General features: G+C 50.5%; 1 long non-coding RNA gene across 1 annotated transcript; it reads right to left on the bottom strand.

Moving 5' to 3' along the window:
- Positions 1 to 4,135: 4,135 nt before the first annotated feature.
- Positions 4,136 to 14,404, bottom strand: LOC135364214 (uncharacterized). The gene is made up of 3 exons (XR_010411057.1): positions 11,336 to 14,404; positions 10,850 to 11,164; positions 4,136 to 5,082 (listed from the first exon to the last, which is right to left on the bottom strand). It is a non-coding gene; the product is annotated as an uncharacterized LOC135364214 (long non-coding RNA).
- Positions 14,405 to 15,306: the final 902 nt, after the last annotated feature.

The following is a 15,306-nucleotide window of genomic DNA, read 5'->3' as shown; positions in this document are numbered from 1 at the left end:
ACTCAACAAATAAAACTCTATTTGTGGTCAGGAGGCTCCGATTCAAGTCCCACTCTCCACTTCGCGGCTGAGCAACCCTGGGCAGGCTGCCGCTCCCCGTCTCAACTATCAAGTACGGACAAGGCTTCTACTCAGCTGATTTCGCAGGACTCCGAGACGCTATTGAAATGGTGGTGGTAATGACCCTCACGACAGCCCTCTGGGACAGGCACTGTTATTATCCCCATTTTACAGATGAGGGATCCTGGAAGGAATTGTGGCTGAGCAGGTTTGGGGAAGGAGCAGAGCCCCAGGGCCAGGAAGGGAAATGGGGGTGGCAGGGTGGGGCTGAGACGAAAGAAGGGAGCCAGCAAGGGGGCCATGAGCCAGCTCTCTGTGGTTGAGTTTTGGGCTGCTGGGGCTGGCTTTAGTTTCACTGCCTGGGAATGGACTAATTCCTGTGGGGCACATCTGTAGTCTGTCTCCCCGAACTTGAATTCCTGCCCCATCCATTCCTAGCTTGTGCTCTTGGTCAGGTTGCCAGACTTCTCTGAGCCTCACTTTCTTTGTCTTTGAAATGGGGATGGCATGGGGTGCCTGGGTGGCTCAGATGGTTAAGTGTCTGCCTTCAGCTCAGGTCATGATCTTGGGGTCCTGGGATCGAGCCCTACATCGACTCCTTGCTCAGTGGGGAGCCTGCTTCTCCCTCTCCCTCTGCCTGCCGCTCCCCCTGCTTGTGCTCTCTCTGTCTCTCTCTCAAATGAATAAATAAAATATTAAAAAAAAAAAAAAAGAAATGGGGATGGCAAAAGTGACCTTTTTATTTACCGTGCAGATTCAATAAGGTATTGGCTACAAAGTCCCCAGAGAGGTGCACAGTAGGTACCTAATGTATTTTAGCTAAGATCTGTGAGAGATGGACCAGAAGAGGCCCCAGTGGAACCAAACTAAAATACTCGCAGTTTCCCATTCATGTGTTACATGCCCCCATTTCCCAGGCTTTGCTTCCCTGGCTCCGCATCCACAAGGCCCCTCCTCCCTTCCATCCCCAGCCCCCCACCCTCCTACCCCCCACTCAAATCTGACCTACCTTTAAGGCCCCACTCAAATGGCAGAGTGGCAGGAGCAAAGTGTCTGAAGTCCGATGTTCAAGGAAACTCCAAAATCCTTGGGAACGGGACCCGTGCTTTGTTTTCGCCTGTGTGCCTCCCCCCCCACCAGAGTGCCAGGCACATAGTAGGCCTGCAGTCAGTGATGCTGGTGATGGTAGCTCACATTTCTGAGCATGTCCTCAGTGTAAAGCACCCAGCTAGGCCCTTTCCATGCATTATTATGTTGAAATGTCTTAACTGCCCTGTAACAGAGGTACAGTTTGGACAGAGGAGGAAACTGAGGCTCAAACACGTAGAGGGATTTGACCAAGGGCTGATTAAAGATGAAACCAGGAACTGAACTCAGACCTCCGTCTCCCTAGGCACTGAGCCATTCTGAACTAAGAGCTTCTCCCCAGTATCCCAGGTGAAGGAGGATACATCCTGCCCATGAATCCGAGGTTCCAGTTCAACAGACATTGTTGGAGGTGGAAAGAGTGTGCCCCACAACTAGATAAGTTAGGGATGTTTAGTCCCATTTTCCAGATGAGGGAGCCAAGGCATGGGTGACATTAAGCAACTTGCCTGAGCCTGCACAGCTGGTAAGGAAGGAAGACCCTGTTCCAGCCAGACCCCAAAGCTCTGGAAAAGTCCCCAAACCGGGGCGCCTCTGTGGCTCAGTTGGTTGAGCATCCAACTCTTGGTTTTGGCTCAGGTCATGATCTCGGGGTCATGGGATCGAGCCCTGCGACAGGCTCTGCATTCAGCGTGGAGTCAGCTTGGGATTCCTCTCTCCCTCTCACCCCTATTCGCACTCCCTCTTTCTCTAAAATAAATAAATACATCAAAAAGAAAAGAAAATTCCCAAACCAAAGCAAACTCCATCCCAAGTGGTGTACCTCATCCCTGGTGTATCTCCTCCTGAAAAAATGCCTCAGATTCCCTCTGTTCAAAGTCCTACTTATCAAAATACAAAATGCTTGATAGAAGCTTCCTGAAGGTACAGACCTTCTGTTTTGGGGCTCCCCAGTGTGTTACCTATTCACATGAATCTAAGATCAAGAGAGAAGCCAAAAGGGAGCTGTGGGAAGGAAGGGGGGAAATCTCTGCTTATTAGGGAAAGGAAAATCAAAACCACAATGAGATTCACACCCGCTAGGGCCGCCGTAATCAAAAAGACTGACGAAAACAAGTGTCCAGGACGTGGAGAAATTGGAACTCTCATACGTTGCCAGTAGGAATGTAAATTGGTGCAGCCACTTTGGAAAACAGTTATTCACAGAGTTACCACAGGACTCAGGAATATCACTCCTAGATATATACCCAAGAGAATTGAAAATGAATGTTCACCCAAGAATGTGTACATGAATGTACCTAGCAGCATTATTCATAATAACCAAAAAGTAGAGATAACCCAAATATCCATCAATGGATGAATGCATAAATTTCAGGTGGCATATCCATACGATGGAAAATTATTCGGTCATAAAAGGGGATGAATTACTGACACATGTCACAACCTGGATGAACTTTGAAAACATTATGCTAAGTGAAAGAAACCAGACACAGGGCGCCTGGGTGGCTCAGTTGGTTAAGCGACTGCCTTCGGCTCAGGTCATGATCCTGGAGTCCCGGGATCGAGTCCCGCATCGGGCTCCCTGCTCAGCGGGGGGTCTGCTTCTCCCTCTGCCCTCTTCCCTCTCGTGCTGTCTCTCATTCTCTCTCAAATAAATAAATAAAATCTTAAAAAAAAAAAAAAAGAAAGAAAGAAAGAAAGAAACCAGACACAGAAGGCCATCTATTGTATGATTCCATTAATGTGAAATTTCCGGAATAGGCAAATCTATAGTGACAGAAAATAGAGTCGTGTTGCCAGAGGTGGGTCCGTTCCATTTCACAGATGAGGAAATTGAGGCTCAAGAGAAACTAAGTTCCACTATGCTCACCTGTCTGTGTGGCTTTGGACCCATGACTTCACCTCTGTTGGAGCCCTAGTTTTCTCAGCTGTAAAACAGAGATAATAATGTGCACCTAAGAAGGTGGTTTTACATGCTTGGTATTTTTTAGTTCCTTTTCTCTCCGGCCTTTGGGTGGAAGCTGGTGGGGTTTTATGGTTAAGGGTGCCACCTAGAGGTGAACTCAGGCAACTGCAAGGCTGTCTATTTTGGTCAAGTCAGCCCCCTATGGGCTTGGGAAGGAGAAAAAGGATGTGAAAGGCGCAGCCCTGCTGGGAAGGCGGCGGAGGTCCAAATTGGCCAGATTCTTTCCAGATGTGTCCAGACCCTGGAGATGTTTTTCACAGATGTTGGGTCCTGTGAAGGTGGCCCCACGTTGTAGGAGGGCAATCAGATTCAAGTTCCAGTAGAGATGCCCAGAGGTAGCATAGGCAATTGCCACCCATAATTCCTGGGGTTGTCAATTAATTCTCTCCTCTTCCTGTAGGAATTCTTTTTTTTTTTTTTTTTTTTTTTAATATTTATGTATTTGAGAGAGAGAGCGTGAGGGAGAGAACAGGAGCAGGGGCGGGGGAGAGGGAGAGGGAGAAGCAGGCTCCCCGCTGAGCAGGGAGCCCGACAGGGGGCTCCATCCCAGTACCCCAAGATCATGACCTGAGCCGAAGACAGACGCTTAACCAAACTGAGCCACTCAGGCGCCCCTGCAGGAACTCTTTAAAAGGCACACCTGAGGGCGCCTGGGTGGCTCAGTTGGTTAAGCGACTGCCTTCCGCTCAGGTCATGATCCTGGAGTCCCGGGATCGAGTCCCACGTCAGGCTCCCTGCTCAGCAGGGAGTCTGCTTCTCTCTCTGACCCTCCCCCCTCTCATGCTCTCTATCTCATTCTCTCTCTCAAATAAATAAATAAAATCTTTAAAAAAAAAAATTAAAAAAAAAAAAGGCACACCTGATAGGGGCGCCTGGGTGGCTCAGTCGTTAAGCAACTGCCTTCGGCTTAGGTCATGATCTTGGGGTCCTGGGATGGAGCCCCCTGTCGGGCTCCCTGCTCAGCAGGGAGCCTGCTTCTCCCTCTCCCTCTGCAGCTCCCCCTGCTTGTGCTCTCTCTCTCTGTCAAATAAATAATTAAATAAAATCTTTTTAAAAAAGATAATTGCTTTTTCAATATCATATTAATCTTAAAAAAAAAAAACTGGGGCACTTGGGTGGCTCAGTTGGCTAGATAACTGACTCCTGGCTTTGGCTCGGGTGGTGATTTCATGAGTCATTATGTCATGGATCATGAGATCGAGCCCCACACCAGGCTCCCTGCTGGGAAGGGAGTCTGCTTGGGGATTCTCGCCCTCTGCCCCACCTCTGCTCATGTGTGCGTGCTCTCTAAAATAAATAAATAAAATCTTTAAAAAAACAAAAAACCGCACACCTGATTTTATCACTCTCTAGCTTAAGATCCGGCAAGAAGTTCCCCACCAAGGCCTGGCCACCCCTCTGCCCCCAGCCCCTCTGATTTTCAGTCCCCTTCACACAGCAACCTTAGGCTCTGATCAAATACACAACTTCTGACTCCCTCTCTGACCTCCTTGCTCCCCCTGTTTGCCTATCCTGTCCTCTTTCCTCTTCCACCAGGAAGAAAAAGTCTGCGCTCAGATACAGGTTTCTCAGATACACAAGTCATTGAGAATGCTGTGACCTCAAACAACACTCTAAAAATGGGTATCCTGGAACTCTTCAGACTGACAGAACTGAAACCAGGGACAGCAAAATCAAGAATCCAGATCAATTACTAACATTGAAAAATAAGACTCAAAATACTTTTGAAATAAGCAAGACATTCAGTCTTTGGAGTCCAGGTGATGTTGGTACGGGTGTGGGTGGTGATAGCTTCTACCCACCCCTCCCTCGGAAGCTGATCCTGATGCCTGCTCCCCATGTTCTGTTAGGAATCTCAGGCCATCCTAATGTCACACTATCATTACAGTGGTTTTTCTGTTCGGTCTTCTTCCCCAGATTTAAGCGGTTCCTCTTCTTCATCTTTACACCGCAGTATCCACACCAGTGTCCTTCACAGAGTAGAAACAGGAGAATTGCTTACCAAACTGAACTCAGTGAATGTTTTTTAGAATCTTTGAAAGATCATTCCTGATCTCTTCCCAGGAAAGCCCCTGGCCACTGTCAGAATCTCTTTGTGTCGCTGCATGGGGGAAATAGGGGGCCCTGTGGGGCCAAAGAGGTCATAGGGGCCGGTATTCTCAGGCACCACCTTCTCTTGGCCTGTGGAGAGAGGACCATACTTCTTGCTTTCTAATCCCACCTGTCCCACCCCCCTCATCATTCCTCCCCCAACAGGCAGATCAAAACAATGCTAATAGTAGCAAAGCAAGCACATGCACACCTCATATCCACTTCAGCGATCACAAGAGCCCTATGAGGAAGCCACGACAAGCCCCATTGTAGAGATGAAAGAACTGAGGCTGGGGAGTAGTTCAATGATATGCCTTGAAGGCATACAGCTTGAGTATCAGGGCCCAGAACTGTGTTGATTTACTATGTGCCACTCACCATTCTGAAGGCTTATAAATCTTAACTCCTAATCCTCCTAACATCCCTATGAAGTATGTATTGTTATCACTCCAGCTTTACAGATGAGGAAACTGAGGCTCAGAGAGTTTAGGTAATTTGCCCAAGGTCACAGGGCTGGTGACGGTCGGGCAGGTTTTGAGCCAGGGCATTCTGGGTTCATCCTCTTTGACCACTCTGCTGTCTACCCTTCCTTCAGGATGTCCTCTGCAAGTCTTGGCTGCAGTGTGTGTAGTAGGATAAGAATACTCACCTCCCAGGGTGGTTATGAGGATTAGATCTAATATGCGTGGGCATCTGGAACTCAGTACATACCCAAAGAGAAGAGGTCAATTTTGTTCCTCTGGAGCCTCAACAATTGCAGCAACTGGCCACCAGGGGGGAGTCACGTGCTGAGGGCCGAAGCGCTCCCCAGCCGCCTGGTCCACCGTCCAAGGGTTTTCCACTGTGCCCAACCCTGGGACCAATGACATATCTCAGCCTGTGCCAGAATCTCACGGAATTGACCTTCTTGCAAAAGAAATAAAGTTTAGGCCTTAAATGCATCCAAGGCCCCTTTGCTAATTCCAGTTCTGGGACTGAGGGGCTGGGAGGATGCATGGGGAGAGCCCAACTGTGTCCCGTTTGGTGGTGGTAGTGGTGGGGGGTGACAATTATCAGCAGTGCCCCTTCTGCTGGGTTCCTGGGGCCACAGCTGCAGGGCGGAGGGTGGCTGGGGGAGCTTTGGAATTGTCTCCCTGGGGGTTTCCATGGTTACAGATTGATGCAGGCAGCCCACTAGGCTGGGTCCTTTATCTGTATTGTCTCCTGGGGAGACAATGGGCTTTGGGGATGGGGGGCACTTGATGCAGATCACTTCTGCAGCGGGAGCTTTGTGTGCTCTGCTCCAGGAATCCCCGGACCCCGCTGCTGGAGCTGACAGTGGGCCGTGGGGGTCAGCCTTGGAAATCGCTCCTTGCCTTGGTGTACAACATTACCACTGCAGACTGGAAGAGGCCGCCTTCCGAGGCTCCCAAACAGCAGAATGGCAGGGGCCTCGAAGTAGCAAATAAAAATCCCACATTTGGGAGTCAGCCCTGATGGAACCATGATTCTGTCCCTTATTGCTGTCTGACTTGGGTGACTTATTTTCCCTGTCCAAGTCCCAGTTTACTCATCTGGAAAGTGGGGACCACACCTACTTTATAAAATTACTGGACCGAAGCACCAAGCACAGAGCCCGGTATGAAGAAGGTCCTCAGAGGGGACGCCTGGCTGACTCAGTTGGTACAGCATGTGAGTCTTTTTTTTTTTTTTTTAAGATTTATTTATTTATTTGAGAGAGAGAGAGAGAGAGAGTGAGGGGAGGAGCAAAGGGAGAAAGAGAGAGAATCCCAAGCAGACTCCACGCTGAGTCCGGGGCCTGATGGTCGCAGGGCTCGATCTCACCACTCTGAGATTGTGACCTGAGCCAAAACCAAGAGTCAGAGGCTTAACTGACTGAGCCACGCAGGTGCCCCAGAATGTGACTCTTGATCTCAGGGTCGTGAGTTCAAACCCCACGTTGGGTGTACAGTTTATTTAAAAAAATAAATAAATAAATAAATAAATAAATAAATAAATAAATAAAATCTCTAAAGAAAAAAAAAAGGAAGAAGGTACTGAGTACCTGAGCTCACACAGGCTCCTGGCATGTCTTGGGTCACAGGACTGGCTCTGTGGTCTTAACCAAGGCCCTTCTCTCTTGGACTTAGCTGCTCGTCTGCAACCTGGGGACTTTGGCAGGCTTATAAAGGATGAAGTGAGATGATAAAGAAAATGCTTAAGGAAATAGAAATCAAACCCCTAACACACGACTCTGCCTTCTAGGACTTAAATCTACTTGGAACATGCAACACATGCTCACAGGGGGCATGTGGTATTTGGGGGAGTTGAATCTTTGCTGCTATGGTATATAAGGACGATTTTTTAAAAAGATTTTATTTATTTATTTGACAGAAAGAGAGGGTGTGTGCACAAGCACAAGCAGGGGGAGAGGCAGGCAGAGGGAGAGGGAAAAGCAGACTTCCCGCTGAGCAGGGAGCCCAACGTGGGACTCGATCCCAGGACCCTGAGATCATGACCTGAGACGAAGGCTGACGCTTAACGACTGAGCCACCCAGGCACCCCTAAGGGAGATTTTCTAACGGAGGCAAGATTTGGAGGGTCTCCGAATCAGGAAATTATTCCCGAAAAATCTGCCACCCTGTGCCAAAAAGAAACAAAAGCCCAGAGGGGTGAAGGGACTCAGCTCCCTGCTGCCGAGTTTGCTCATCTTGCCCCATCACCATCTTCTCCAAGGGAAGGGTACATGTAGGTGGGGAGAAAAGAAAAGTGGGGGAAGTTGTCATTTGTGGGACACCTTCATATGAAACAAGTTGCTAAGCTCATTTTATGGATAAGGGAACTAAAGATTACTATTCTAACAAGAATATTCTAACAAGAATTCAACTGGATTGGCCAAATGATGTATAAGACCCAAGACTGAGGTTAATTTATCTGCACTATGGAAGAGAGAACTTGCCCATGGGAAAGGTAAAACAATTCCTTCACCTTGAAATAATCAGTGCCTAGGCGGCTCAGTCGATTAAGTGTCCAACTCTTGATTGCGGCTCAGTTCGTGATCTCAGGGTCTTGAGATCGAGCCCCGCATTGGGCTAGGCTCTGGGTGTGGAGCCTGCTTAAGATTCTCTCTCTCGGGCGCCTGGGTGGCTCAGATGGTTAAGCGTCTGCCTTCGGCTCAGGTCATGATCTCAGGGTCCTGGGATCGAGTCCCGCATCGGGCTTCCTGCTCCTTGGGAGCCTGCTTCTCCCTCTGCCTCTCTCTCTCTATCTCTGTCTCTCATGAATAAATAAATAAAATCTTTAAAAAAAAAAAAAAAGATTCTCTCTCTCCCTCTCCCTCTGCTTCTCCCCCCATCTCTAAAATAAATAAATAAATAAATAAACAAACAAACAAATAAATAAATAAATAGCAGCAGAGGGAAGCAAAAACTTCTAAACGTCTATCCTTCCTTTCCTTACGAGGCACTTAGCCCGGAGCCCTGCACACAGTAGGTGTTGAAGAAAGGAAAGTTCTTGTCACCGTCACCATCACCAACATAATAATACGTTATTACTAAATGTATTACTACACATTCAATGTTGGGGCTGCAAGGATAAACAAAACTCACTCCCCTCTTTGAGGAATTCACCCTGGTGAGAGGGAAGGACGAGTGCAAAAAATCATCTCTTCCACTTGTTTGGCATTGCCAAGCACCTTCACATCCGCCTTCTCACTGAATTCTCAAAACACCCTCACGAGGAAGGCATTTTTCCCATTTTAGAGATAAGAAAACTGAGCCTCGGTGGGCTTCAGTGATTTTCCCAGACATTGTAAAATATGAATAAAATAGGAAATAGAATAGTGTTCAAAGGAAAACACCTTCATTGGATTAACAGATGTGTTTCAAAGCAATAAAATATATTATGTGGGGCAGACAAACAATGGCCCCATTTTATTAAAGAATATATAAAAGATAGCCTTTACCGAATTAAAAAAACAGCCAAGCTCTTAACAGTGCTCCTTTATGGAGCTGCCACTATGTGACAGGTGCTTTCCAGGAGTCTCTTTAATCCCTTAACAACCCTGTAAGGTAGACGTGGTCAGCCCCGTTTCCCCGAGGAGAAGCCAATCTCAGAGAGGTGAAGCTCCGTGCCCAGGGATGCACAGCAAGAGCGGGATAGAGCCAGGACGGGGCCCCAGGCTCTAATACACAGCTGAAGAGCTGGAGCCTGGACCTGTTCCCAAGTCAGTTTTGCCAAGGAATATACTCCTTGGCAAAGGAGAGGTGACCCCACTTTCTTGTCTCACTCGGCAGAGCATGGTGAGTGGGAGGGAGGCTGCAGGCAGTTCTCCAAGGTAAGAGGGCAGGTTGCAGCCCAGCTGGGGAGCAGTACAGGGTAGCCTGGCTTTCTCAAAGTGTGTGTGTCTGCGTGTGCTTGGGTGTGAGCACACGTGTGACTGTGTGTGAAGTTGACTGGATGCCGGGTCTCATGAAGCCATGTGATAAAACTCTGTACATCTTCCCAAAATGTCAATTTGACTTCCAAAATTGAGACATGATGAATTATATATATATATTTTTTGAAGATTTTATTTATTTATTTGACAGAGAGAGACCCAGCGAGAGAGGGAACACAAGCAGGGGGAGTGGGAGAGGGAGAAGCAGGCTTCCCGTGGAGCAGGGAGCCCGATGCGGGGCTCGATCCCAGGACCCTGGAATCACAACCTGAGCCGAAGGCAGACGCTTAACGACTGAGCCACCCAGGCGCCCCTGTATGTGAACTAGTTTAGTCCTCGAAGCCGTCTGTTGCAGGCACTGTTATTACCCCCACTGGATAGGTGCAGAAAGATGCGAAGACAGGATGAAAGACGTAACTTGTTCAAGTTCCCACAGCCAGGCTGTGGAGGTGTGTGCGCACACGTAAGCATTTCAATAGCCAGATATTAGAACATCTGTATTACCCATTGTTAGTTCAGTTGAATGTTTACAAAAAGACCTGCCGCTGAGGATGATGAAGAAGCAGGTGGCTTGTGCTTGATTGCCTTGACAAAGTGACGAGGGCTGCCAACTGCAAGCAACTTACCCACACCAGGTACTCTCCCTCTGTTGTCTTACTGAATTCCTACTACAACCCTTTGAAAGAAGTACTCTTGGGAGTTTTACAGATGAAAAACTGAGGCTCAGAGAGGTCCCTTGGCTGGGACCTCAAGGCGTCCCTTGGCTGGTCACACAGCTGAGAAGTGGCGGAGACAGGATTTGAATGGGGGCGTCTGTTTGACCACAAAGCTGCTACTCACACCTGTGATTATTATATCACCTCTGGCCTCCGGGTCCTCTGGCCTCTGGGTCGTGTCCTTCCTACGCGCACCTGCAACTCCCGTTCTCTTCTAGAGAGCGGTCCTTTTATGAATGAGCTGGTTCTGGATCAGGCTGAAACTGGACAGGCTCACAGAGCCCAAAGTTCCATCCTTCCACCAGCTGAAAACACATTTGTCATGAAATAATTATAAATCCCAATCATGAGAGAGTAGGAGCTGGGCACTAGCCAGGAGTGTAAAGATCTGGCTTTTAAGCTCTAGCTCTGTGAGGAGACCTTTCCACATGACAGTGGATGAGTCACTTCCCTGCTCTGGGACTCAGTTTCTCCATCTCTGAATTAGGAATAGTAAATCTAGCTGTGACTTACCGAGTATCTGCCATGTGCTGGTGGGTTTCCAGGTGCTTTACATCCAGTTCCTCACCAAATCCTCCCCACGACTCTGCGGACAGGGCGCAGGATCCTGGCAGTATTCCAGGGAGGAGACCCGAGGTTCAGAGAGGTGAGGGAGATCGTCCCACGTGGCACAGCCTGGGAGTGGAGGTACTGGGCCGGAGTCCTGCTTTTGGTCCCTGCTCTGCGCCTCAAGGCACCTGGCTGTCCTGCTGATCAGAGGCTCCTGGGGGGCTGTCAGAGGGCTCTCAAGGGCACGTGTGCAGGGCAAGCAGTGCTGGGATGTCATGACTGAGTTATGCCAACCGCACCACCACCCCGGAAAGAATTATGTTAGGAATGTGACACCCAAGCCCAGCAAGTTCTTTGGTGGGGGTGACCTAGCACCAAGCCCTTCACATAGGTCAGCTAAGTTAATCATGAAAGCGACCACGGGAGGCTCTGAAAGGATGAATAACTTACCTGTAACGGCACAGTTGAGACACACGAAGTCAGGATTTCAACCAGCATCCGTCCGACTCCCAGACTCCCAGAAAGTGCAGGAGGGCCGGGGTGGCCGGCTGAGGCCAATTCTGTGTGACCCAGTGGTTTGTATGGAGTTTTCGAAGAGCTGCAGACATCGACAGCACTGGATGTGGAGGCTGCATTAGAGACCTGGGCTCTGCCACATACTCCGGGGTGACTTTTGGCAGGTCCCCTAATATCTGTGAGCCTTGTAGGAGTGAAACGGAGGCAGCTCCCAAGTCTCCTATTACCACGTAGACTAAAATGCTGTGCACGAGTGAGTAGCCTCTTTTGCATGCCTTCTTGCTGCTCCCTTTGTATATGGAGTCAAGCCTAGAGCGGACAATGCGATTGACAAGATGTGGGACCAACATGTAGGCTCCTTGGAACCCACCCTGATGAACCTTCGATGGATGCTGGGATCAACCCTTCGTACATCTGGACCCACTGCAGGACCAGTCAGGGGCCCCAGTGGGGGAGGGATGTGTGTGAGCCAGGGTGTGTGTGTGTGTTGGGGGTGGGTGTCATCTGTCTTGATGGTCTCTGAGTCCTCATCTCCTCCTTGCGTGACCTGTAGTGGTCTAGTACCCTAGTGTGTCTTGAAACCCTTATTTTTAAACATTTTTTTAAAAAAGATTTTATTTATTTATTTGAGAGAGAGAGAGAGAGAGAGAGAGAGCACGAGTGGGGGGAGGGGCAGAGAGAGAGAAGCAGGCTCCCAGCTGAGCAGGGAGCCTGATGTGGGGCTCAATCCCAGGACCCTGGGATCATACCTGAGCCGAAGGCACACACTTAACGGACTGACCCACCCAGGCACTGCCCCCCTTTTTAATGCTAGAAAATGGCATAAGCTGGGAACAAAACCAAGGTTAGGAAGAACCTGGATTGGTGAGCAGGCGGGGTATTCTGGGGAGTCTGCCATGCCTTGGGTACCCCTATTGCCGTACAAAGCACACTTTTAGCCCCAAACTAACCAACTGCTGGCAGGCCAGCGACCACCTCGACTTAGGGTAATGAGTTCCATATGTTTCCATAAGAGCCCAGCTAAGCTTTTCCCCAGCAGTTCTTAAAAAGTGTTCTCTCCCCTCCCCAGCTTCCAAATCATGCTTGGCCACCCTTGTTTCATTTGCTCCTAATGAGGGCAGGAGGGAGGAGGCTGGGTGGCACTGACAAGGAGGCTTTAGGGAATCACCATCCCTGACTTCACATTTCCAGATCCTCAAGGTGCATGGGGGGGGGTGGTGGATGGGGAAGGGGGGGGTGCTACCAGCCCCTGGCAGTCCCTCTATAGGAGCTATGTGAGGCCATAAGCCCCATCTCTAAAGTGGGAATAACAATCCCTGCTCAGGGTAAGCAGGTATCACAAAAGAGCCCTAGATAGGAAGGTAGAGGCTTGGATTCGAGTCCTATCTTGACTATGAACTTTCTGTATATGCCTCAGCAGGCTCCTTCCCCTCTCTGGGCCACATTTGTGTCCTTCTGTCCCTGATGAGCTTTAGATTTATAAACAAATGGCAAAAAGTACAGAGAAGAACATCAACCTAGCTGTCAAACATGGGCGGCTCCAGGGTGGGGCTCGCAGGAAGCCCAAGGCCTCCCTACCATGGTCAGTGTTACTGCCCATCTGGGCTCCCTCCGACCGTGGTGTGGCCCACTGAGAGTTCTGCCTCCCACATCTGGCACAAAGTTGGAGTAGGGTGGTGTTGTTGAGGAGGAGAGGGAGTGTCCGCAGATGGAGAGTCAGTTCTATAGCTTATGTGGGGAAGAGGGGAGGCCCTGGTCAGCCCCCCAGCCGTGGAGTAACATGAATCTGAGTTCAGAGCGCTACGGCACCCCCCTCCCTTGATCTTGCTTGTCAAAGATAACCCCCAAATCCTTGTCATAAATAACCTAGCACCCTGATCCGGACTGTCCACTGGCCCTACCCAAAGACTGACTCACTAACTTTGACCACTGATGCTACTCAGACTGACCCTCACACCATGTCTATTAACCCAGGCCACAGACTGCTGCCAGCTCCCATCCGCGCTTAGCCCCAAACCCTGTCACCGTCTGGCTGAACTCCAACTCTGGCCACCTCCTCACCCTACTTTCAGACTGATCCCTGGTTTTGGTCACAGGGAGACCCCTTGACCTTGCCACTGACTGACACTTAACAGGAGAAATAACCAGGGAACAATTAAATCCCAAATTGTGAGTGAAATAGGCCATGAGAGAGGCGAGTGGGGCGGGCTGGGGGGAGACTGGGGCGGAGGGCAGAGGCTTCCCGGAGGACCCCAGCGGGCCTGGGGCCACACTCAGAAGGTCGGATTGGCCTTGTGCGGGGCATGTCGCAGGCGCTCGAGGAATGCGAGTTGCCTGAAAGAATGAAGGAAGGAAGGAACGGGGCTGCGAGGCAGGGCGGCCGCCCGGCCAGGGCAAAGCTGCTTAGGCAGGAAGCGGGGTGGGGGCACGCTGAGGCTGCATCGGCCCGAGCGCAGCTGGGGGCAGCGGGAGAGCAGTCGGGTCAGCGACTGCGCTGGGTGGGGGGGGCCCCCCCAGGCTGGGAGGCTGGGAGGCTGGAAGGCTGGGAGGCTGGGAACTGGGAGGCCGCGCTGCTGGCAGAGTGGCGGGGGCGCCGCGAGGCTCCGGATGGGCTGGGAGCCCCGCCCGCAGGCTGCGGAGGGAGCCGGAGCCAGAGCGGAGCCAGAGCTCAGACATCCGGGCGCCAGCGAACACCTGCGAGCGGCCCCCAGGGCCCGCGGGGGGAGCGCGGGTCGCGGGGCCGGGGGCGGGGCCGGCCGGGGGCGGGGCCGGCTCGCCTCCGCCCCGCCGGGCTTGGGCCACGTGGGCCGAGGCTCCGCCCCTGCCCGGGCCCTGAGCCGCGGCCGGTGGACAGGGGCGAGCTGCAAGAGGGGGGAGCGGGCAGAGGGGACCCCGAGAAGCAGTTCTGCGGGAAAGAGAGAGCGATAGGAGGTTTCAGAGTGTAGCCTGGGGAATGGAGAAGAGTGGTGGCCATGAGAGGTGATGAGGCCGGGAGGACAGATAATTAAAGGTTGGGCGCATCCACAGCTGGGGAGAGCTATAACTGGCCTCCTCAAAAGGGCACCATCTCCGGTGTCACGGGCCTGAATTTGAATTCCTGCTTTGTTACTTAGGAGCTGTGTGGCTATGGGCAAGTTCCTTCGCCCGTCCTGAGCCTGGCTGTCTTGTTTGTTTGTTTTATTTTAAAAGTAAAAATCTCTTCCAAATGTCCCTATTTCAGAGCTGACGCGATAATGAACTTAAGACACTCAACTAATAGTGAATCTTGCGTTTCAGGGAACCCGGGAGATGCTTTTTGTACGTTACCTTTAATCCGAGTCACAAACCATCAAGGGAAGTACCATCACCCCCTTTCACAGATGAGGGAGAGGGACCCGGGGTAGCCCTGAGTCTTCCATTCGGCAAACACACATTGGGGACTAAACAAGTACCAGGTGCAGGGAATGGCGAGGGAGAAGAGCTGGCCTGGAGGAGAAGTGAGAATATGGGTTCTGAAGCTACATGGAGTTGGGTTTACTAATACTTGCTGTGCCACTTCTCTGCGGTGTGACCTGCATCAAGTCATTGAGCCTCTCTGAATCTGTTTCTTCTGTAAAATGGGGATAATGATACCCCCTTGGCTGGGTTGTGGTGAGGATTAGAAAAAATTAAGATAAAATAGAGCCTGGCACCTGGCAGCACTCGATAGGTGATTATGACAGAAGACACTACCCTCATTTTGAGAGTTTTCCAACCCACGGCCAGATTGCTTTCACTCTCTAATGACTAATGAATTGGCATGCTGGTTTCAGCTTTTGTCCCAGCCACCTGAACAGCTCAGTCTCAGCAGACCTGACAGGCAATTTCCTTGGAATTAGCTTAATAATACCTTGTAGGTGTGTGATGCGTTTCAAAGAACTTTCCCA

This window comes from Mirounga angustirostris, unplaced genomic scaffold (genome assembly GCF_029215605.1).
Source record: "Mirounga angustirostris isolate CCGP_5_RB_7025 unplaced genomic scaffold, mMirAng1.0.hap1 SCAF_4, whole genome shotgun sequence".
In the NCBI taxonomy this organism is placed as follows: Eukaryota; Metazoa; Chordata; class Mammalia; order Carnivora; family Phocidae; genus Mirounga; species Mirounga angustirostris.
Note: the sequence above shows the minus strand (reverse complement) of the source record. Positions and strands in the feature narration are given on the sequence as shown.